Consider the following 23,510-nt stretch of genomic DNA (forward strand, 5'->3'; position numbering starts at 1 on the left):
GACATTCGGCTTGACGGTACTTTTAAGTACTGCATAAAGTCTTGTAATTGTAAGCATAATCTATTGTAGGGAGAGCGTGATACTTGTGTATAGATCTATACGAGACTGACAATTCCACACCTAAACTGTTAGCTACAGTTAGACCGGCAGGTCTGGGTGACAAATGTCATAACATTCCGACGCCTGAAGAACGTCGTTACATGCTAACTAGTCGCTAGCATGGTTATAATAACTTACATGGGTATTAACAATACATTTGGTTTACGGGGCTAACAAACACTTAAATGATTTTATATACGTATAAAACTACATACACTATTTTAAGTGTGGAAAATACTTATACATTTCGGTCTTGGAACATTTAAGACTACAACTCATTTTTATAGAAAATATTGAATTTTCTGAAACAAACACTATCATTTTACAAACAACGGCTTACAACTCGTCTTATGGAAAATATCGAATTTTCTGGAAACAAACACGATTACTTTACACGGAAAGGCATACATTTTCTCATACATTTAACTTTTATGTTTGATTCTAGAGTTTCTTGGTATGAGGGGTTGGTGAGTTCTAAGTCCTTCATTCTAAGTCCATTTCCGATGAACTTGATATCCATGAAAAGGTGGCGGGAAGCCCTACATTCCTAGCCACACCCCAAGCCTAACACCTTCCGAATAAAACCCGAGACCCCATAAAAGACCGAATCACTTATACCTTAGGCCTCTGAAACCACAACTGAAGTACTTTTCAAAACGGGGTGTTACAACTCTCCCCCACTTAAATTAGGCTTCGTACTCGAAGTCTGCTACGACCAACTACACTGCAGCCTCTGACGGCGTTCCGATACGATGCATACTCTTCCTGCTCGGTCGAATCCTCGAAGGACCGCTTCTATTGGCCTTCCCAAGTCAGCTTTCCATAAGCAAAAACCTTCTCTATCTCTGTGTGGGACAACCCTTTGCTGTAACTAAAGCTCCAGTCACTCACAGTGCTGTCCTCTCACTGCTACTCACTAAATACTTCCTCTTATCATGCCTCAGTGCCAAGCGCCCATCCCAGCGAATGGATCAGATAATCCTTCGAGTAAAAGATTCATCCCTGCAACTGTTAGACTCAAACGAGAGTTGCGCAACATAATCAAATCCTTCCCTCTGAGATTATTCGACCCTAATGTGAGGGGCGTCGCACCACTCAGTTAACTGGGTGTTCCATGCAAGATTTCACTTATCACTACCTAACCGAAGTTCCTGCTGACTCTTATCCGTTTTCCGAATGAATCGGGACCACCTTGGTCCCCATTGGTCTGCCATTATCTAGGTTACCTGACTCCCACCGGTTACTGACTCCAACCTCAATCCCCCAGTCGCTCCCAGTGACTTCCGAAGAAACTTCGGCTATCTAAACCTGCTCTATCTCATTGCCACTCTGGCACTATAAGTCCTGGGATCCTCGATCCTCTACCTTAACCCTACGGTCTCTACCAGGTCTCACCTGCGCTGCTACAAGCACATGGGCCTCGCCCACAGGTCTCACCCAAACCATATTTTGAAGTGGCCTCCCCCACAGGTCCTACCTATCTAGGGCTATGCAGAACCAACTCCATCCTGAAATTCAACAAACTATCCTTCCTCGATCTCTATCATGCTATCGAGGAGATGCGGGCCTCGCCCACCCACACTCCTCTAACTAAGTACTAACAAAATGCTATGGCTATCCCGCAACCTTACTACTCTTCCCACTCTGCCTAACTGTTGGGAATGCTACGGAGATCCCGTAGTCTTACATCCTGACTAACTCGCATCTTGTCGAGAAAATCTCCCACCTGGTTTCCTTCCCAAAAAGTTGCGAACTCATCCCAATTTGCACTTACTTCTACTCCTGACCTCTGGGATAGTTCTCCTCCACTTCGATTCAACTAGATCCCTACAGCTCCTAGCTTGGAAAGGAATCCTAATCCTTTTCTCCATCTAAAGGATCGATATGCTAACAACAACCGCTTACCACTGCTAGAGCTCCTAAACTAACCAATACCAAATCTGAACCACTCTTGAAGACTAATAGAACACCTCTCGATCCCCACTCACACTTGCTATAGTGACTGCATCCTGAGAACCTGCTCTTAAGGGAAACATCTTCGAACTACCACTCTAACATCCATGGTATGCAGATGGCATATAACTTATTCATAAGCAGGAAACATAATTCCAAAGTACATTAACTAACACCAATGCAGTACCATAACAATTAAATCACAAATAAAAGTTGATAGGAAAGTGAAAGATACGCACCTGCTACATCAGGGGCTACTCGCGTCTCCTTTACAATCAACTGGAATGCCCTGCTCCCCACCACAGGCGCCCCTTCCCGGCCCTGACGGCCGTCAATGATCCTCAAAGTCGCAGGGGCAGGTGCTATCACCTATCCAGCTGAAATCAAGCTCGAACACTGGGCCTTCTTGTGGCGCTGCTGACTTTAATGAAAGCATATTAGGTCTGATCCCTGGGTGGTGGTAGCTGTACAATCTCTGCTAAAATGACCAGTCCAGCTGCACTTGAAGCAGCCAGAATCACCACCACTACCTCTCCTGCACGCACCCTCGTGCGTCCTGTCACACTTCCCGCATCCGTTGTGGCTCTGATAGTCCCTCAATCTTGAGTCTGTCCCCTTGGGTCTCTTTCCTGAACCCATGGCTACCTGAATCTCATCTGGCTTCCTCTTCCTGAGGTGCTCTAGGTCGATCTCCCTCTCCATGGCTCGAGTAATCATATCCTATAGCATCTTGTAGTTGGACCTGCTCACAAACTCCCTAATGTCAGCCCTCAACATTTCGTGATATCGGGCCTTCTTCATCTCCTCGTCTGCGACATATTGCGGAACAAGAAGAGCCCTCTACCTAAACTTGGTGGTAATCTCTGCGACAGTCTTAGTCATCTGCCGGAGGTCCTAAAACTCCCGCGCTAGCTGTCTTACCTCAATCATCGGTGCAAACTCAGCCTTGAACTTGGCCGAGAAATCACTCCAAGTCACCGCATCCAACACAGCATCATCCCCAATGGCATGTCCAACCTCCTCCCACCAATCCCGTGCTCTGTCCTTCAGAAGAGAGGAGGCAAGTCGGACATTGTCCCCATCGGGACACCGGCTCATAAGGAAAGCGTTGGCAACATCGGCCAACCACCTACTGCTAGCGATGGGGTCCCGAGCCCCATGGTAATATAGAGCTCCACAAGCTTTGAACTCTCGGAATGTCAGGGTACAAGCCCTGATCATGGCCATCATCTCAGTACAAAAAGCTCCCAGCTTTTCATCCAAAAGCTTTAAAATACCCTCCTTGACCGAACCAAAGATCGTAGGTGTAACATTCCAAGTCCAAGTATACTTCGAGAACTTTGATCTATTGAGCTATTGTGTATTTAGCCCTTCTTATAAAAAGAGTAAAAAACGAGTACGCGGGGGCGTACCTGAGGTGTACGCTTAGTGTACTCGTCAGCGTGCATGTGACACGGAGGCCACCTAGTACGTTGGGCGTACCCGTGAGTACGCTAGGCGTACTAGGCCCAGAGTGCAACCCAAATTTGGGGTGAGTCCCCTATATAATGGATATGATGGCCTCATTTCTGGCCACCATTCCCATAGAGAAAACCCTAAGAGTCCCCTAACCCTCATTCTAGAGCTTGTGTGTGTGATTGAGCCTTGAGAGTGTTTGTGTGATTTTGAAGAGAAGAGAAGGTTTTGAAGAAGAAGGAGTTGGAGTCCAAGCTTCTAGATCCGAGCAAATCAGAGTGGGAAGCTTCTTATTGAGGTATAAAGCTTCAGACTTTGCCTTTCCTTTTTCATGAGCATGTTGTTTGAGTATATTAGGGTTTTGTCCCAAAGATGGAGACTTTATGAGATAATGAACTCTAGAGACCTTGATCTTCCCCTTTTCAGTGTATTGTGTGTTGTAGAGTCATAAAAATCCAATCTTGGGTGTTGGTAGTGAGCCATGCATGAGTTATGAGCTACACAAAGAAAGAAAATGGGTGTTTTGAATGTTTGTGACCTAATCAACCATGCAAAGGCTTAAAGTCAATGACTTTATGGACTAAGAGACATTAGGGAGTCCAAATCTGAGATATGAGCCTATGTCTAAATTGGTTAAGACAAAAAATAAGAAGATTGTAAAACTGGGGAGTACGATGGGCGTAATCCCAGTACGCGCGACGTAGGGGTCGAGCATCCCCGATGTCTGCATGGTAGCCGAGTACGCATAGCGTAGAGATCGAGTACACGCAACGTACTCCCTGTCGTTGACTTTTAGGGTTTGGACAAATTGTGGACTATTAAGCCTATGGAGGGGTAAAATGGTCTTTTCACCCTTCTGTGAGTGTAGAAGGGCTAGTCTAGTTCTTGGGAGCCGATATTAATCAGAGATAATTATTATGTGTTAGGCGGAGGCTAGACCAGTGGGTAGAGTTCGAGATTTCCGAGTCCAAGGTTTCTTTTGCTAGCTTACGAGGTGAGTCTTCTCACTATACTTACCATGTGTGGTAACTTTATGTGTGACCATACGGTCTTATGTGAATGATATGTGTTTTGAGATATCCTGATATTTGTTCGTGATATGCTTACTGTATATTATATTGAGCTGCTGAGTTGAGGGACCAGAGGGTCCATCTGAGTTGTGGGACCAGAGGGTCCCACTGAGACACATTGACCGGAGGGTCTTATTGAGTTATAGCCTCGAGTGGCTAATGTTTTGTGTGTGGTATTTTGGAGAACTCACTAAGCTTTATGCTTACCCTGTTATGTGTTATGTGTTTCAGGTAGTTCTAACGATCGCAGCAAGGCACCGGCATGATTGTACACACTGGCGGGAGATTGTTTTATGATTATGGGATTGTGTTTTATTTGATGACATTTGAGACATATGTGATTTTGAGAATTATGAAATGAGTTTTACTATGTTTGAAAATGAAAATTTTGTTTGAAAATTTACGTTGTTACAAGTTGGTATCAGAGCCTTGGTTTGAGGGATTCGAATTCACCCTTGGGTGTGTTTAGACTCAAACTGAGGATTTGAGAAAGATTTTCAAAAGAGATAATTTTTTCTAAAAATGAGAAAGAGTTTAAGAGAAGACGAGCCGGAGCAGTGTGTACAATCAACCAGAGCCCGAGCGGTGATCTCCCAAAATACCCTCATTTTGTGTTACGAGATATTCTATAAGATATATTGCATGCTAGAGAATAGGCTAGGTAAATCATATGTTAGGAATAGGGTGGCTTGATTTGTGATGCCTTAGCCTAGGGTTTTTTGCTATCAGCGAATTGCTTTGAGTATGAGTATCTAGCAGGAGCGAGCCAATGAGAGGACTACTGTGAGAGTAGATTGTGAGGCATAGAGTACATGTTATTGGGATCCGAGTAGGAGGACTTAGGGTGAACACTAATGCAGTGTGGAAGGTAGTATTGGGCCCGTACTACTGGAAACACCGGATCAGTGAGCGGTCCAAGTAAGAATCCTTAGGATGCTTAGGAATAAGTAGGGGCGAGTGATCGAGTGTGAGTATGCTCGAGCGAGTCTCTGATGATTTTGTGTTGTGTTTCAGAGACATCATGGTGGGTACACGCCACAACCCTGGAGGCAATGGGAGTAGTGATGAGGAGATACGGAGGATGATCTACGAGGATGTGGCTGCAGCTATCCGAGCAGAGATTGCAAAGTGGTTTGGGTCTATCAAGATCACCTTGATACAGACGTTTGATGAGCGATACGCTGCTATCATTGAGGCTGCTGCTGCTGCCGCGACCACTGCAGCCGTCGCCGCTGCTAGGCCTCATGGAGGTGACTCGTTGTTGTTCCGAGAGTTCAGCAACACGAAGCCACCATAGTTTGATGGGATGCAGGATCTGATTGCTGCGATAAGGTGGATCTCTGATATCAAGGGGTTTTTTTACACTTGTTCATGCCCCGACCATTTTAGAGCTCGGTCTGCACTTAATCAACTTTGCTTGGGAGCGAAGGACTGGTGGAATTTTGTGACAACTGGCTTTACCCCTACAGATCATGATGCAGTGTCATGGGAGAGGTTTGTTCAAATGTTCCGAGATGAGTATGTTCCCCCGGTGGAGAGGGAACGTTTGGCACAAGAATTTCTGTCTCTTAAGCAGAAGACAAAATCAATGACTAAGATTTCGAGGATGTTCCACGAGAGGGCGATGTTTTGCCCTGAACACGTGTCCACTGAGCAGGCATGTATGAGTCGATATATGAGCATACGGAGAAGGGACATACGAGAGTTCGTGGAGAAACCATCATATAGGACATTTTCCGAGCTTCAGGCCAATGCCAGGAGGAGAGAGATTGAGCTTGAGTTGTAGACTTGGGAGGAGGAGTCCTGGGGGAGGGACCGAAGACCATTTCAGTCGCAGCCGGCGACGAAGCGGACCAAGCCTACTGATTCTAGAGTTGGGGGCTAGAAGGGCCGCACTTGTAGCAAGTGTGGCAAGAGTCACGAGGTTTCTTGTTGTATGGGGATCTGCTACAAATGCGGCAAGGAGGGGCACATGGCGAAGGATTGCCCCAAGGGATTCTCAGTTCGCTTTCATTGCAACCAGACCGGCCACCGGAAGGTCGAGTGCCCTCAAATCGTGCAGGGATTAGCCCAGGGATCTGCACCTACTTCTGTGCGTGCTACTGAGATTCGGCCAGCGAAGGCCGAGACACCAAGGGTTCGTAGGAGAGCCTTTCAGCTGATTGCCAAGGAGGTCCGTGCAGCACCTGATGTTGTGGCTGGTATGTGTTCTTATTGTATTATTTTGAGATATTTTGGGCTTATATTGTGATTGTGTATAGGTACTTTTCTTGTGAGTTCTGTGCCTGCCTTGGTGTTATTTGACTCGGGTGCGAGTCGATCCTTTTTATCCTTAGCATTTAGTCGTCATATTAGTATCCGACGAGAGGTGTTGATTCGACCTCTGAGAGTCTCCATAGCCGATGAGCAAGTGGTATTTGCAGATGACGTAATTCGTGGATGTGTGCTCGATATCTTCGGAGTTGATTTTCTGATAGATCTGGTACTGATCGCGATGGGGGATATCTGTGTCATCATGGGCATGGAGTGGTTGAGTCGATTTGGAGCTATGATCCACTATGAGCGTCAGCTGGTAACCATACGAGACCCTAGTGGGGGAGTGCTTACAGTATACGACGAGGGTACCCGATCTGAGTCGGCATTTTATTTGGCTGCTAGAGCGAGTGTAACGACCCAATTTTCACGTCCAAAAATTTTGTTTTTATTAACCGACTCTTAAAAACATTCATAAGAAAATACTGTGAAATCACATCATCTCATAAAGCACTGTATCATATCTGAAAACCCAAGTCATAAAATTTGTAACAAGTCAGAGTACAATCCCAGAATATCCATAGTGCAGAAAACAAAGAGTGTGTGTATGATGTGCCGCTACCGCACCAGCTCCTTCCCCTTCACTAAAGAGGTACCTGAAACCAAAACTGTAAAGTGTAAGAACGAAGCTTAGTGAGTTCCCCCATCGTACCACATACCATACAATCACATAAGATACATACTTTCGGGCAATTCTGGGGTGCCCGACCTACCCGTACGACCATTTTGGGGTGCCGACCTACCCTTGCGCCCATTCTGGGGTGCCGTCCTACCCGTGTCAAGCCATTCTGGGGTGCTAACCTACCCATGTCAAGCCATTCTAGGGTGCTGACTTACCCGTCGGTCCTAACAACCGACCCACGGGGACTATTCCACCCCCTACTGCTACTATTACATATATCATAACATAAACATACTATCTGATGGGTTTTAGCCATAAGAACTTTCCTATGTGCGCATGCAAAACCCTAATGCTTGGATCTAGGCTTTCTAATTAAAACATGCTTTGAATCCAAGACTTCTAATGACTATTTAGGTATAAGAACAATGTTAAAACAGATCTAGAATCATACCTTTGAATTCCTTGTTGATCTTGTTGTCTTGGAGCTTCTAGAGTCACAATTGTCATTCCTCTAATGGCTTACAAACACCAAATAGCAAGGAGGATGATTTAGGAGAGAGGAGAGGGGAGGAAATCGGCCAGGGCTTCTCTACTTTAGATCAAGTGCCGATTTCCTTATGCCATAGGGTCTATTTATACTTGTAGACTCCTTAAGGGTTACAACCTAAACACTAATTGGATAATCTTCTCTTAAAGCTATCCAAATCCTTTCCTTAGATAAGCAATGGACGATTTGAGCTATCCATAGCTTCTAGAATTCGTCCATCCTCTATCCAATAAGGATTTACAGTCTAAAGTTTAACTATCAAGCAATTGACAGTTTATACCCTCTTATTTAATTAATCTCTTTAATTCACCAAATTAATTCCAATTAATTCTATGACTTATATTAATCAAATAACAATATTATTATTCTTTATATTATTCTCATAATATATTAATAATATTTACTCTCTTAATAAATCATCCTATCAAGTTGCTATGGTGAAGGCAACCCAAAAGGACCATGCACAACCGGGTCAAATACTTGCCTAATATAGTTGTAGCCTTAGACACTATTCCAACAGTCTCCCACTTGGATAAGTCTAGTAACTATATGCACAGGTACAATTCGGTTTGCAATCGTAGCTCTCAAAGACGCTGTCAAACTCTGATCTAATCAATCTTGTCCTTTAGATAAGGGATCATATAGTCCTCTGTTAGATATCATGCCGACAATCCTATGGAATGGTTAGTCAAGCATTTAGGTTTCTTGATCTCTGATTTATTTGACATAGAACTTAATCGAACACATCAATTCAGTTTTGACCGGGCCTGTCACATAAGTCAAATCAAATCATCGAGCGGCCGAGATATCGCTTTTACCTTCTTAGATAAAAGTTACAGATAAACTTCGACTTATATGCATTTACTTATTCATTAACCAACTATACACAACAATGCGTTTTATAACACCGAGTTACTGATGCGTTTTCGCATTATCAATGTACAATCAATTAACAAATAACAAACCATATATCTAGTTTTTAAGACTATATGATATTATCGTCTTCCGATCACCCTTTTATATCATATTCCATAAGGTGATTCCAGCAAGCGCGAGTTTGTTCCAATGCTCAAAACTAGTTCATAAGCACTCATGAACGTTGCAGCAACCCTTTGCTATGTCTAACACCATTTAGATAATCTACACACCAATTCATGACAATCTTCATTCACATCTACTTCCAACATATGAACGATTGTGGACAATTTGAATAATTCGATTATTCCTAATAAACTCAATTATTCTGGAAGTCAAAACATGCAAAGTGAAACAATAGTTAAACAATCAACATAAGATAGTAACATTACTCATAAATAAAACTCCTTTATTTAATCATCAAATGTTAATTACATTTATCTATTACACGTTTCTAATACTATCTAATCTATGCTAATATCATCCTTCAGCCCAATACTCCTAGCATGCTGCAAGTGCTTAACCCTATTCAGTCCCTTCGTAAGCGGATCTGCTGGGTTATCTTCTGATGATATCCTCTTCACTATGAGTTGTCCTTCTTCTACACGATGTCTAATGAAGTGATATTTTCTGTCGATATGTCGTGATCTACCATGATCCCTCGGTTCCTTGGTCAAGGCAACCGCTCCTTCGTTATCACAGAAAATCTCCATGGGCTCCTTTATAGCAGGTACAACTCCAAGATCACCGATGAAGTTCTTCAGCCATATTGCCTCCTTCGACGCTTCGCTCGCTGCAATGTACTCTGATTCGCACATTGAATCAGCTACGGTTTCCTGCTTGGAACTCTTCCATGTCACTGCTCCTCCATTCAGGGTAAAGACCCAGCCCGACTGTGAGCGGTAGTTGTCCCTGTCGGTCTGAAAACTGGCTTCACTATACCCTCGCACCTTCAATTCATCACTCCCTCCGAGGACTAAGAACCATTCCTTCGTCCTCCGAAGGTACTTAAGGATATTCTTCATGTCACAACTAGAAATTTTGTCATGTAATCTATACACTCAAGTTAAATGTAGAATCAAAAACTCAAAGAGCATGTATGATGCTTACTCTATGACAACAAAATTACAATCCAATACACCATACAAATACTACTAATATTCAATAAGCAATTGGAAACCCTAGAAGTTCTTGTTTAGGTCCATTTTGGACTAGGACTTCCTTATTGGACTCAAAGGGCCAATAAGCTTCCAATTTCACTATCATGGGATTAGAACCTTTAAATGGGCTCTAATTGGACCCAATTCCATTTAATCCAATATTTTGGGCCATAATGGGCCTAGAATGAAATATAACACCCTAATGGACCTTATTGGGTCACAACAAACTCATATAGCCCTAATGGATCATTATAATCATACCTTGATGTAATTGGGCCGAAAAATTACATAATTAAGTCATAATATGGGCTTAAACAAAAGGAGCCCAATATTCTCCCTTTCCTTCTTCACTTCTCGGCCCAAACAACCCAACATGGAAGAGGGTTGACTTTCAAGTGCCACCTCACTATTACCTCTTGGTTATCCATGCAACATATCTCATATTTCCATGCATATATCACCTCAAGGTCTACTTCTTCCTCTCTCTCCCATTCTCGGCCGATTTCAAACACACACACACACAATTCTCTCACAACTCTCTCAAGAAAACTTCCTCCATTCTTCATCAAGATCTCGAAAAATTAGAAGGTTTTCAAGGGGATATTTCCACAAACTCTTCATCTAAGGTAAGGTTATGCTTGGATCTATGATCTAGATTCTTTGTTTTATCAAAAATCTCTTCCTAATCCATGCAAAAAATCATGATCTTGCATCTTAGAACCACCTCAAGGCCGAGATCTTCATCATAGTGTGCTAGGGCCGAAAATCACTTCAAACTTCTTCGAATCCTCTCCAAAACCGAAACCACACCCAAGGTGAGCTTCATACCCCCTTATTTTCGGTTTTTATAAGTTTTATGGGGGGAGAATACAAGAAAATGTGTAGATCTATCATTATGTGTATGCCTTGTATGATTTCTATGTTTATTTACATACTTTTATGTGTCTATGGTGTTGAAACTAGTCAAAAGGACCTAAAAATCGAGATTTGTATTATGATGCATGAATCAAGTGCTAAAACATAACATTATACATAAGTCATTACTAGAAAAATAACCAAGATGGTTTAGATGAACATCTTGGGCTAAAAATCACATTTTTTTTGACTTAAAATGCTAAAAATATGAAGTTTAAGGGCTCAAAATGTCAAAATACAAATTCTGGAGGTTAAGATGTGTCAAAACAGTTTCATAAAGGAATTTTCCAGAAATATACACTTTAGAATGTTTAAAATGTAAATTTCTAAACTTAATGGGCTAAAAGAGAACTTTTCGGCCCAATAAGGCCCAATATGCGAAAATTTCAAAGTTGAGGGGCTGAAAATGCGTTTTCCTGTAAAACAGGGGACTACTAATGTCCCAAGGCCATTTCAAGGGTTAAAAATGCTTTTCACATTTAAAAGGGACCAAAAATGCAAAAATTCTCTATTTTGGGCCAAAAGTGTAAAATTTGCGAAAATAAAGGTTCCAGCCGAAAAAGTTTCATTTTGAGGGACTAAAACTGTTTTTAAAAAAGCTTTGAGCTGAAAAATACTTTTTCTATAAGTTTTGATACTAAAGTGTGAAGAAAAATGGCTTAGGGACTAAAATATAAATTATTTTATATAAGGGTCCAAAAGTGTAAATTCATCCAAAAAGAAGGGTCTGAAAAATTTAAAAGATTAATGTCTTAAGCAATGAACCTGACACAATGAAATGCTAGTACCTCAACTATCGGCGAAATACAATACACCTACAACACCAAAAATCGTTATCAAACGAATTGATTCGGTCTCGAATCAATAACAAATCCGAAACTACTAACGTGGCGATACTTCAATACACACATGGAAATCTCGAAAACTCAATACACACGCGGAAATACACTAGACGTCGACACTCCGTCCTTGGTCCCAAAAGTTTCAAATCATGCTTGTTGAGCCTAGCTAGCCCAATGACATGATCTTTAGGCCCGAAGGAAATTTGCTTACATGTAGTTGGGTCTAATACGACTTAATTCCGTGTAAAAGGACTTTCAATGGCAAACGTGCTGCTGGTCGCCAAGGGTCCTTCGGTACTGCTAGCGAAGTCGAGAATTCACCAATGCGAGTTGGGCTAAGGGCCCTTCGCATTCACTATAGCCTTGAACGACGTAGGGAATTACCGGGGGCTTCGCACCCTCTTTTTCCCCACGGTCGTGGGGCTACATGAGTCCGGGGGGGGGGGGGGGGGGTGGGTGGGTTAAGTGAATAAGTGCAAGCGACACCTAAGGGATCGTTTGTACGGTTGTCAACTGGTCGTTTTCAATAATGTACGTTACAACAATTCACAATCCACTATTAATCCAACGTCTCCGGAGCTCAACGAATACACCTGTCGTAACGAAATAACAACACATAAACTAATTAAAGTAAAGTGATAGGAAAACGTCGGGTTTTCAATTAATACACCTTCGAACTACATACCGAGTTTTACAAATCATACTCTTACATTTATAGAAACAAACAAGCATACTTATGGATCTTCACACCTTTTAGACGATACTATTTTCAGAAAATATCGGTTTTTCTGGTGGTTTTCAAAACAATACAAAACATTGGATTTCAAACATTACTTATGAACTCACCAACATTTCATATGTTGACGTTTTTCAAAATACTTGTATTCTCAGGTAACAGATAAAGTGAAGGAAGAATTGTACTCTATGATGTTTTGCTATTGTTTAATTAGTATCGAACAACCTACTTTTGGGCATGTAATATTATGGAACAATGTAATGGATGTAAACACTATCAGTTGTAATATTCAAATGCTTGGTGATGAATGATGTTATGTTTCATGTATATTCATTGTGATGGTATTCAATTGAGTCACAACAGCCCCCAGACGTTTCCGCCGTCTGGTTCGGGGGTGTGACACTTCACCGCAATCCAATGTGCTCTGCCAGGATTCCCTTGATATCTGCTAACCATGCTCAAAGCGAAGGCTACATCAGGGCGAGTACAAGTCATAGCGTACATGATTGAGCCAACTGCGGAAGCATATGGTACTCGACTCATTTCTGCTATCTCAGCTTCGGTACTTGGACTTTGAGTCTTACTCAACTTGGCATTACTTTGTATCGGTAATTCTCCCTTCTTCGAGTTTCCCATACTAAAACGTTTTAGTACCTTCTCTAAGTAAGTATTCTGACTAAGACCTATTAGTCTCTTACTTCTTTCTCTCACTATCCTTATTCCCAAAATGTAAGAAGCCTCTCCGAGGTCCTTCATAGCGAAGCACTTCCCGAGCCAGGTTTTCCTAAACCCTAATTGGATAATCTTCTCTTAAAGCTATCCAAATCCTTTCCTTAGATAAGCAATGGACGATTTGAGCTATCCATAGCTTCTAGAATTCGTGCATCCTCTATCCAATAAGGATTTACAGTCTAAAGTTTAACTATCAAGCAATTGACAGTTTATACCCTCTTGTTTAATTAATCTCTTTAAGTCACCAAATTAATTCCAATTAATTCTATGACTTATATTAATCAAATAACAATATTATTATTCTTTATATTATTCTCATAATATATTAATAATATTTACTCTCTTAATAAATCATCCTATCAAGTTGCTATGGTGAAGGCAACCCAAAAGGACCATGCACAACCGGGTCAAATACTTGCCTAATATAGTTGCAGCCTTAGACACTATTCCAACACTATCATACATATCTGGGGTGTCTGAACTACCCTTTGGTCCTAACAGCCGAACTTGGGGACTATTCCCCTCCTACTACCATTATCACATATAACATATTACGCCAGCATACAAACATATTATCACATACTGTCAGACATATCTGGGGTGTCTGACCTACCCTTCGATCCTAACAACCGAACTCTACTACTATCACATATAACATATCATGCCAGCATATAACATATCAGGTAGTAGCAAACCTAGATGATATCACAAAGACAATCATCTAATCATATAACTCCTACTGCTGGGCCGACATTGTGGCCATAGACCCATCGCTACTGGAAGGTAACTCACCTCATATGAGTATCTGCTGATAATCTGTGTGGGAAACCTCTGTCTGCTGCTGCTCAGGTAATCCTCCGGCTATAATCCCCACAAAACACTCAGTCAGAATCTGATATATACTCTTAGGGTAAAATGACTATTTTACCCCCAACCAAGTCCAAGTCAAAGTCAACTTCCAGTTGACCCGACTCGTCGAGTTGGGCCGTCAACTCGTCGAGTCCCTAACCCTTTACCCGTCCTTATTCACAACTCGACTCTTCGAGTTTCATAACGACTCGACGAGTTCCTCCTCTATATGAACATCGAATGAACCTTCATTCGACTCACCGAGTTGTATGAACAACTCGTCGAGTTCACCTTCATCTGATGAACAAGTTCTGACCTTGACTTTCCGAGTTGTATGAACAACTCGTTGAGTTCATATTCAACCATAAGGAGATTGCCTTGGACTTGCCGAGTCTATTATAGCACTCGTCGAGTCCTATGAACTCTAAGTCTAAGGCTAAGTCCAAAACGTTGGGTCACTCCTTCGGACCTTCTACGACCCTTCTAACACCCAACTGAGTTCTTTTGACCCTCAACAGATAATGGATTTTATGCCTTGGACTCGTCGAGTCCCAATAACGGACTCGCCGATTTGATAACGTCCATGCCCTATTTCCTCGATTTCTGATGTATAACCTTTGACAAAAGGATTGATTCAAGCCCCTAAGCTCGATCTAGCACGTAATGTTTCGAACTTTACGTGCATGCATGGGACTTTTGAGCCCAAAAGGCTCTAAAATGGCTCTTATTTTGCATGGGACCTTCCTTGGGTGCAAAAGCAACCCAAATCTGCCTTGTGACTCCTCCCAAGACTTAGATCCAAAGTCTTGACCCCCAACCATGTTTGCAATCGTGGTTGGCCACCTCATATGGCTTAAAAGCCCTAAATCTTCCCCAAAAAGGGATCTAACAAACAATAAAGCAAGGTACAGACTTTATACCTTTCAAAGACTGCAAATGATGAACTAAACTCAAATCCTTCAGTCTCCTCTTGATCCTTCTATGCTCTTCCTACTTCCTTGAGGTCAAAACCCACAAAAATCACTCAAAAGCCTTAGATCTTGCACCAAAACACTTAGGGTTTGCTATGGAGGGTTTTTGGGAGAAATTGGGATGAGTGGTGGCTGAAAGAGATGATTAAATAGGATGCAAACCCTCAGATTAGGGTTTTTGTCCAGTTAGAGCCTACTCGTCGAGCTCGGGACCTGACTCGATGAGTCCATCACTTAAATTATGCTTCCCATCTTTCTTCTAATCGGAAAGTTGGTCCTTCAACTCACCGAGTCCCAGGCCAAAAATGCAAAATACTTAAATAATAATGCATACCAAGAACTAGGTGATACAGTGAGACAGAGTCTACAGCAGGGTTGTATGGGATTTTTGGCATATGTGATGGATACGTGGGCTACTGCGGAGAGATCGAGTTCTATCTCCAAGGTTCCGCTAGTGTGCGAGTTTCCAGATGTTTTTCCCAAGGAGTTGCTGGCAGTACCTCCCAGGAGGTAGGTAGAGTTTCGGATCGATTTAGTGCCAGGAGCGGCGCCTATTCCCAAGGCACCTTATCACCTTGCGCCTCCAAAGATCCATGAGGTATCCTCATAGCTGCAGGAGCTGCTAGGGAAAGGGTTTATCAGGCCGAGTAGTTCACCGTGGGGATCCCCGATCCTTTTTGCAAAAAAATGATGGTTCACATTAGATGGGCATTGATTACCGGTAGTTGAACAAGTTGACGATCAAGAACCGTTACCCACTTCCTAGGATCGACGATTTGTTCGATCAGTTGTAGGGGGCATCTTGGTTTTCCAAGATCGATCTGAGGTCTGGGTATCATCAGATGAGAGTCCGTGAGGAGGATGTCCAGAAGATGGCCTTGAGGACACGTTATGGACACTATGAGTTCATGGTGATGCCTTTCGGGCTCACCAACGCACCAGCAACGTTCATGGACCTCATGAACCGGGTGTGTAGGCCCATGTTGGATCGTTCGGTGATTATGTTCATCACTGATATTTTGGTGTATTCAAGGCCTAGAGATCAACATGCGGAGCACCTGAGAGAGACTCTGGGAGTACTGAGGTCGGAGAGGCTCTATGCCAAGTTCTCCAAGTGTGATTTCTTGTTACAAGAGGTCCAGTTCCTGGGACACCTCATTAACCAGAATGGTATTTTGGTCAATCCGGTCAAAATTGAGGCAGTTATGAGATGGGAGGTGCCGAGATCCCCCACCGAGATCAGGAGTTTTCTGGGACTGGCCAGATATTATCGGAGATTTTTCCAAGATTGTTGTCCCTCTCACTAGTTTGACCCGGAAAGGTGTTGCATTTACTTGGGGTCCCGAGCAGTAGACCTCATTTGAGACCCTTCGCTAGAGATTGTGCGAGGCTCCCGTGTTGGCCCTTCCGGAGGGAATGGAGGATTTTGTGGTTTATTGTGATGCATCTATTACGGGTATGGGTACGGTACTGATGCAGAGAGGGCAGGTGATAGCGTATGTGTCGAGGCAGTTGAAGCCTCATGAGACGAGGTATCCCACCCACGATCTGGAGCTGGGGGCAGTGGTGTTTGCCCTCAAGATCCGGTGTCACTATCTGTACAGGGTTCGGTGTACCATATACACGGGCCATAAGTGTCACACCCCAAAACTGGAACGGCGGAAACTTTCGGGGGTGGAGGACGTCATGTTTAGGATCACAAGACATGCATCATAGTAATCAAAGTAATAAACAACCATTTCATTAGAAAGAAAGTGTTTACAATGTGTGTGTTCACAAAACATAGAATACATAAGCAAATAACAAAACAATACTTGGAGCTATTATGCTCCATCTTCTGAATTACCAGCATGAGTACCTGTCTACTAGTTCCCTGAGAATACAAGTTATTTTGAAAGAGTTGATCAGCAATTAAGCTGGTGAGTTCATAAGATTTTAGTGATGTAAATATGTTGTAGAAAGTTGTAGTAAGTTTGTAAGTTCTGATTAGAAAAGTTCGCCTATTCCTCCAGAAAATCCTATATTTCCTACTTTGATGAAAGATAAGTAAAAATGACTCTACAATCCTTTCTATGAGTACTAAACGGATACAAGTTATATAAAAATTAGAGTAAACAAACAATCGATTGTGTGTATCTGCCCTAGGCCCACAAACAAACAAGGAACAGGAAGTAAGGCTGAAAGCACACATCCCATTGTTTGTTAGATCGTTGTTGTATATAACCCTGGCGTATTCACTTGTTACTCATGGAGTTAATTGTAATAGTTCCTTTATATTTAATGAAAAGATTCTTTAGGAAAACCCTTATTTCTTATAATAAAATAGTAACTACAGTGGTTCCTTCTATAATCACTTAGTTTATACTAGCTATATATAATCTAATATCGAATAGATAGTTAATTGTGTGAATCTGCCCTAAGTCCACAACTAAACAAGGAACAGGGAATGAGGCAGAAAAAACGCATCCAACTACCTACTGGATATTAATTATATATAACCCTGATGTATAAACTAAGGTATTATAGAGTTAACCACCTAAGGTCCTATTAGGCCCATACATGCATCAAATCACACATAGCATACATATACACATTGATCTACACATTTTCTTGTATTCTCCCCCATAAAACTAATAAAAACCAAAAAGAAAGGGGTATGAAGCTCACCTTGAGTTGTGGTTTCGGTTTTGAAGAAGATTTGGAGAAGTTTGGTGCTATTTTCGGCCCTAGCAAGTTCCTTGGATGGATCTCGAACTTAGTGGGTTCTAAGATGCAAGATCATGAACTTGAATGGATTAAGAGATTATTTTTTAATGAAAAGAAGTAGCTAGATTATGGATCTAAGCAATATCTTACCTTAGATGATGAATTTTGTGGAAAATTTCCTTGAAATCCTTCTAGATCTCGAAAGTATGGAAAGGAGTGGAGAGAGTTTTCTTGAGAGGATTTTTGAGTGAAGTGTGTGTGTGGGTTTTGATTCGGCCGAGAGCAAGAAAGAGAGGAGAGAAGAGAGAGTGAGTGATTGGATGGTGCATGGAAGTATGAGTCATTTTGCATGGAAATCCTTTGAACAATTGTGAGGTGGCATCCAAGAGTCAACTCCTTTTCTTGGGTTGGGCTTGGGCCGAAAATGGAGAGGGAAGAAAAGCAAATTTGTGCCTTGAATGCTTAAGTCTATTTTATGGTTAAGTTAAGTGATTTTTGGACCAAATAAATATAAATATGATTTTTATGACCTATTAGGCCCAATATGACCCAAAATATGGTTAGTGATTTTATAACTAACCATATTTTATGGTTAGTTATGGCCCAATAAGGCCCATTTAGATATTTTATTTCATTCTAGGCCCAATATGGCCCAAAATATTAAAATAACTGGAAGTGGGTCCAATTAGAGCCCATTCAAGAGTTTTAAGCCCAAGATAGTCCAATTGGAAGCTTATTGGTCCATTGGGCCCGATAAGGAAATCCTAGTCCAAAATGGACTTAAACAAGGATTTCTAAGGTTTCCAATTCTTTGTTGACTATTTGAACGTTTGTATGAGGTGTTTGATTGAAGTTTTGTTGTTATTGAATAAGCATCCTACATGCTTTCACATTGTTGGTTCACATTTGTTGTCATTGTTAAATGTTTACAAGGCATCGAATTTCCTGGTTGTGACAAGCTCCATGAATCATGTCCCGAGACTTAACGAGTCCTAAATGACATATAATGGCATATATTGACATAAATATAGCGTTTAGAGGCAACCAAAGGCAAGGAAACACCTCACGGGATTGGTTTAAAGTCCTATTTGCATCAAGGAAGTGTTCTTGGTCACAAGCTTTGCACACTTATAGGGGTTTACGGCCAAGGGAGATTGCTTGTCCATAAACTCCTTTTGTTCTTGCATTTTTGATGATTTCGAGGTTCTAATCAGGTGTTTCAACTAGATAACAAGCTAAGGAGAGAGTACTTACGATATAGAGGCTTGAAATGGTTGATTTTGGACCAAAACCCTAATGTGTGTTCTTGGTGAAAGTTGAAGATTATGAAGATCTGGGCAAAATGGATGATTTCATGGACGAATCATGAGGATGAAGCTATTTAAGAAGATGTATCATCAAATCAAGGTGTTGGTGCATGTAAATGCTCCACAAATAATGAGTGTTTATTAGGTTGTATTTTCCCTTTATTGTATTGTTGTTGTATTTATCTCTCCCTCCTATATAAAGGGAGAGTTGGTCATATCTTACTTTTTTAAGCTAGCTCATTTCGCTTTTCATAGATGATTACTTTTCTCACAATGTAATCTCTAGAGAGAGAGAGAGAGAAAAGTGGTGGGTTCTCCCACCCAGGGAGAGTTTATCTCCCGCCATGTTCTTCATCAATATATTTTATATCTCTTTATTCTTAGTCTTTTGTATGAACTCATAATATGTTCTTCGTGTTCATACTTACAAAAACACGATTAATCTCATGATATATTTCTTCCGCATTCACTGTTCGTTCAAATGGGTTCAACAATTGGTATCATAGCCGTACCTTGAAGATCTCACGGTTATTTCAAGGGAACAACTCCCGTTCGGTGATATGATACCAAAAAAAATTTCTTACCAGAATTTTTATGATACCGCAAGAAATTTTTTTGGGTTTCTTACCAGAATTTTTTTTATGAGCTCTTTCTTAGTTCTATTTTCTGGGTGATTCTTAGTAATAAATAAATTGTTGCTGCTGCTGCACGTTCTATTTGTTGCTGGAAGAAGATGTTCTTAAAAGTTATTATTATTTTGTTGTTGAAGAAATGAAGAAAAATGGGAAGAGAAATTAATTTTGTGGTCTCTTAAAAGTTCAAGATTTGCTCCAAGAGTTTCTTTTTCTTGGATGTGAAGACATAAAGATTAATGGGCTTATTATTCATGAAGAAAGTGGAGAATTTCTTTTGAAGACTTTTTCCCAGCACTTTTTCTCATCATAAGAGGTATTATCTTCATATCTCTCAATTATAAAATTGTTGTTGTGGATCTTTGATTTGAAGAAATTTGGATGTATTATTAGTTTGCAAAAAGCATATTGTCCTTGTTACTCTTTTGGGCAAAGAGTGCTCCACTATTTACTCCCTCAAAAAGACAAAAACCATGTGACATTGTCCTTTTCCATCACCTTTTGTACCTAAAAAACCCATGCACACTCTTCTTTTTGCCTTCCTAAGACCCACATGTTGACTTAGAATGCTTTATAAAAAGATTCCCTCGTTAAAATATGAATAAATGGCCATTGCGGTACCATTTTTCATGAAAAAATAGCATTTTTCGTCACCTGTTCAGCCCTTTCCGGACACCCGAACTGCAGCCAAAAACTGCCTACTGGAGTCCCCTAAGAAGCCTCTCAGCAGCCCTTCTTAGCCCTTGATCTGAAGCCTCTTGACCGCAGCCTAACCCCCCTGCTGATGAACCGAAGTCCGGACTCCTTACCGCATTCATTAGCTTCTTCCGAACCGAAGTCATCCTCAGACCGTAGCCTCGGACCGAGGTCCTCGCACCGCAGTGTTCATTCTTGGCTCGGACCGCAGGCGCGCCTACTGCAGTCTCGCATCCGCAGCCGCCTCAGCTTCCTCGCCTACCGCAGCCAGTTCCTAGCCCGTCCGCACCCAAGACCCCCTTCCACCGCACCCAGTTCGTCCGCAGTCATGCCACCCGCAGCCAACCTTATCACTCCACAACCTTCCCAGCAGACTTCGGATCTCCCTCCTCCTCCTCCTCCTTCTTCTTCAGCCTTCCCTTCCTTCCTTCTTCTCCTCCTCCCCCCTCCTTCTTCCTTCTTCCTCCTCCCCCACCTTTTTCCTCCCCTCCCCTTTTTTTATAAACCCTTTTTTTTCTAGACTTTATTTTTTTTAATTCAAAATTTTTTTCTACATTATTTTTTTAATTAATTAATTTATTTTCCATCCAATTATTTTTTTAGCCAATTTTTTTAACACCAATTTTTATTTATTTATTTTAGCCATTTTTTTATTATAACCAATTTTTATTATTAAAACCAATTATTTTTTTAACACCAATTTTTGCCACCACCTACCCATGGATTGTCACATTGGTTATTCATTTCATGCCGATTATTATTATTGGAAGAATACTCCTACCGCAGTCGGACTTCATATTATCCTTTTGTGATGCTTGCACCATAACGACGATTGATCAACAAAGTTGTTTCTCATTCTTCACTTTATGGGATATTATGACTTGGCGCTCTTGATTTTTTGGTTGACGAATCATGTATCTTGAGCATGTGGACTTTATTTTGTTTGAAGTCACTTCAAGTGTTCTGGCACCGCAGTTTGGATATTTGGATATTATTTTTGGCACAACAAATTATTCTCAGCACAATTTCATCAACTATGTCACCCGCCTCCTCATGACAACAAGAGTATTTATTTTACTCTTTCTCGTTTCTTATCGAGATCCTTCATACATCTAGGGAGAGATTCTTTTAGCTCTTGGTATCCGACACTCTCCATCCGATGATTTGTTGATTTTTGATATCCGGTCATTGGTTATCAAAAATAGGGAGAGAATATCATCCGGATTTGATTATTATGATTGTTTGAGTTTGGATTTTTGAAGACTTCTGAAGACGATTATTTATTTAGTGATGCGATGTAGCACTTATTTTTGCTCTTCACAGATCAAATTTTTGGCATTACTCGATGTTTTCCGATTCAGATTTTTTATTATTCGGACTCTACCAGAGGATGATTTTGTGTTCGCATCTGGTTCAAACCTTATGGTTTCACGAGTTTGGATTTGTGATATATTGAAGACGAAGATTGTTTTGGTGATGTGACGTGACATTTATTTTTGATCCTTGGATCAAATTTTGGGCATCGCTGGACCATGTTTTTGGACTCACATTATCTTTATCCGGACTACATTTTATGGATGCTTCACATTTTTAGCAGGTTATTCTTTGAAGAATTTTGGTGTTTTATGATTCGAGAACTCGAGATGTTTTTCAGACTTTTGAAGCCGAAGTGTTTCTTTTATTGGATCTTCTACTTGCTCATGGTGACCTGCTTCTTCGGGTAATTATGGCTGGTTTGAAGTTTTGGATCTTATCTTTTCTGCTTCATTGGTTGTGCTTTGAAGCCGAAGACCTTCATTGTTAGAGATTCATGGCCAGTTTCAGACTTCACAGACACTTCAGAGTTTTAGAGACATTTCAGCACTTGATTTCATTTTATTACCACACTTGCTAGTCGGATTACTATATTATAGCCTTGTATTACTTATTGTATCTCTCATCATTTGTAAGCATTTAGGGAGAGAATGTTGGTGCATGTAAATGCTCCACAAATAATGAGTGTTTATTAGGTTGTATTTTTCCTTTATTGTATTGTTGGTGTATTTATCTCTCCCTCCTATATAAAGGGAGAGTTGGTCATATCTTACTTTTTTAAGCTAGCTCATTTCACTTTTTATAGAAGATTACTTTTCTCACAATGTAATCTCTAGAGAGAGAGAAAGTTGGTGGGTTCTCTCACCCAGGGAGAGTTTCTCTCCCACCATGTTCTTCATCAATATATTTTATCTCTCTTTGTTCTTAGTCTTTTGTATGAACTCATAATATGTTCTTCGTGTTCATACTTACAAAAACACGATTAATCTCATGATATCTTTCTTCTGCATTCACCGTTCGTTCAAATGGGTTCTACACAAGGAATGAAATACTTACATTTTTGAAGAACAAAGTGAAGATCCTTATGATACTTGAGATTGTTTTCGAGTTCTTGGATAGAAATGGTGAAGAATGAGGAAGAAGTGAAGGATATGAGACTATAAGGGGGGAGTTTACGGCCACCTTGAGTTTACGGTCGTAAACTCTTGGTGTCTTGGCTGTAAACTCCTCTTGAATGAGTTTATGGCTTGATCTTTGTACAATATCTCTAGCAGGTACTTCCTAACACTCATTCCTTGAATGTACTAGGTTTAAAACACTCAAACAGACTCTTAACAGTGCTAAATAATAGCAGGAGCGAGTCTGACTTAAGGTTGATTGGCTTGACTTTACAAGGCAAAAAATTTCAGGTTGTCACAACAACAGTTTGAAGTATCTTATGGATCAACCAAACCTTAACATGTGACAAAGGAGATGGTTGGATGTGGTGAAAGATTATGACTACGAGATCCTGTATCATCTGGGCAAGGCTAATGTGGTAGCCGACGTCCTTAGTCGTAGAGCAGAGAGTATCCTGATCCGAGATGTGTGTATGAGGATGAAAGTGATCACCCCAGTCTTAGACATCATTCGAGAGGCCCAGGTAGAGGTCGTGAGAATAGAGAACCGCAAGAGGG

This window comes from Lactuca serriola, chromosome 3, assembly GCF_051521515.1.
Source record: "Lactuca serriola cultivar US96UC23 chromosome 3, Lser_US96UC23_V15, whole genome shotgun sequence".
Taxonomy (NCBI): domain Eukaryota; kingdom Viridiplantae; phylum Streptophyta; class Magnoliopsida; order Asterales; family Asteraceae; genus Lactuca; species Lactuca serriola.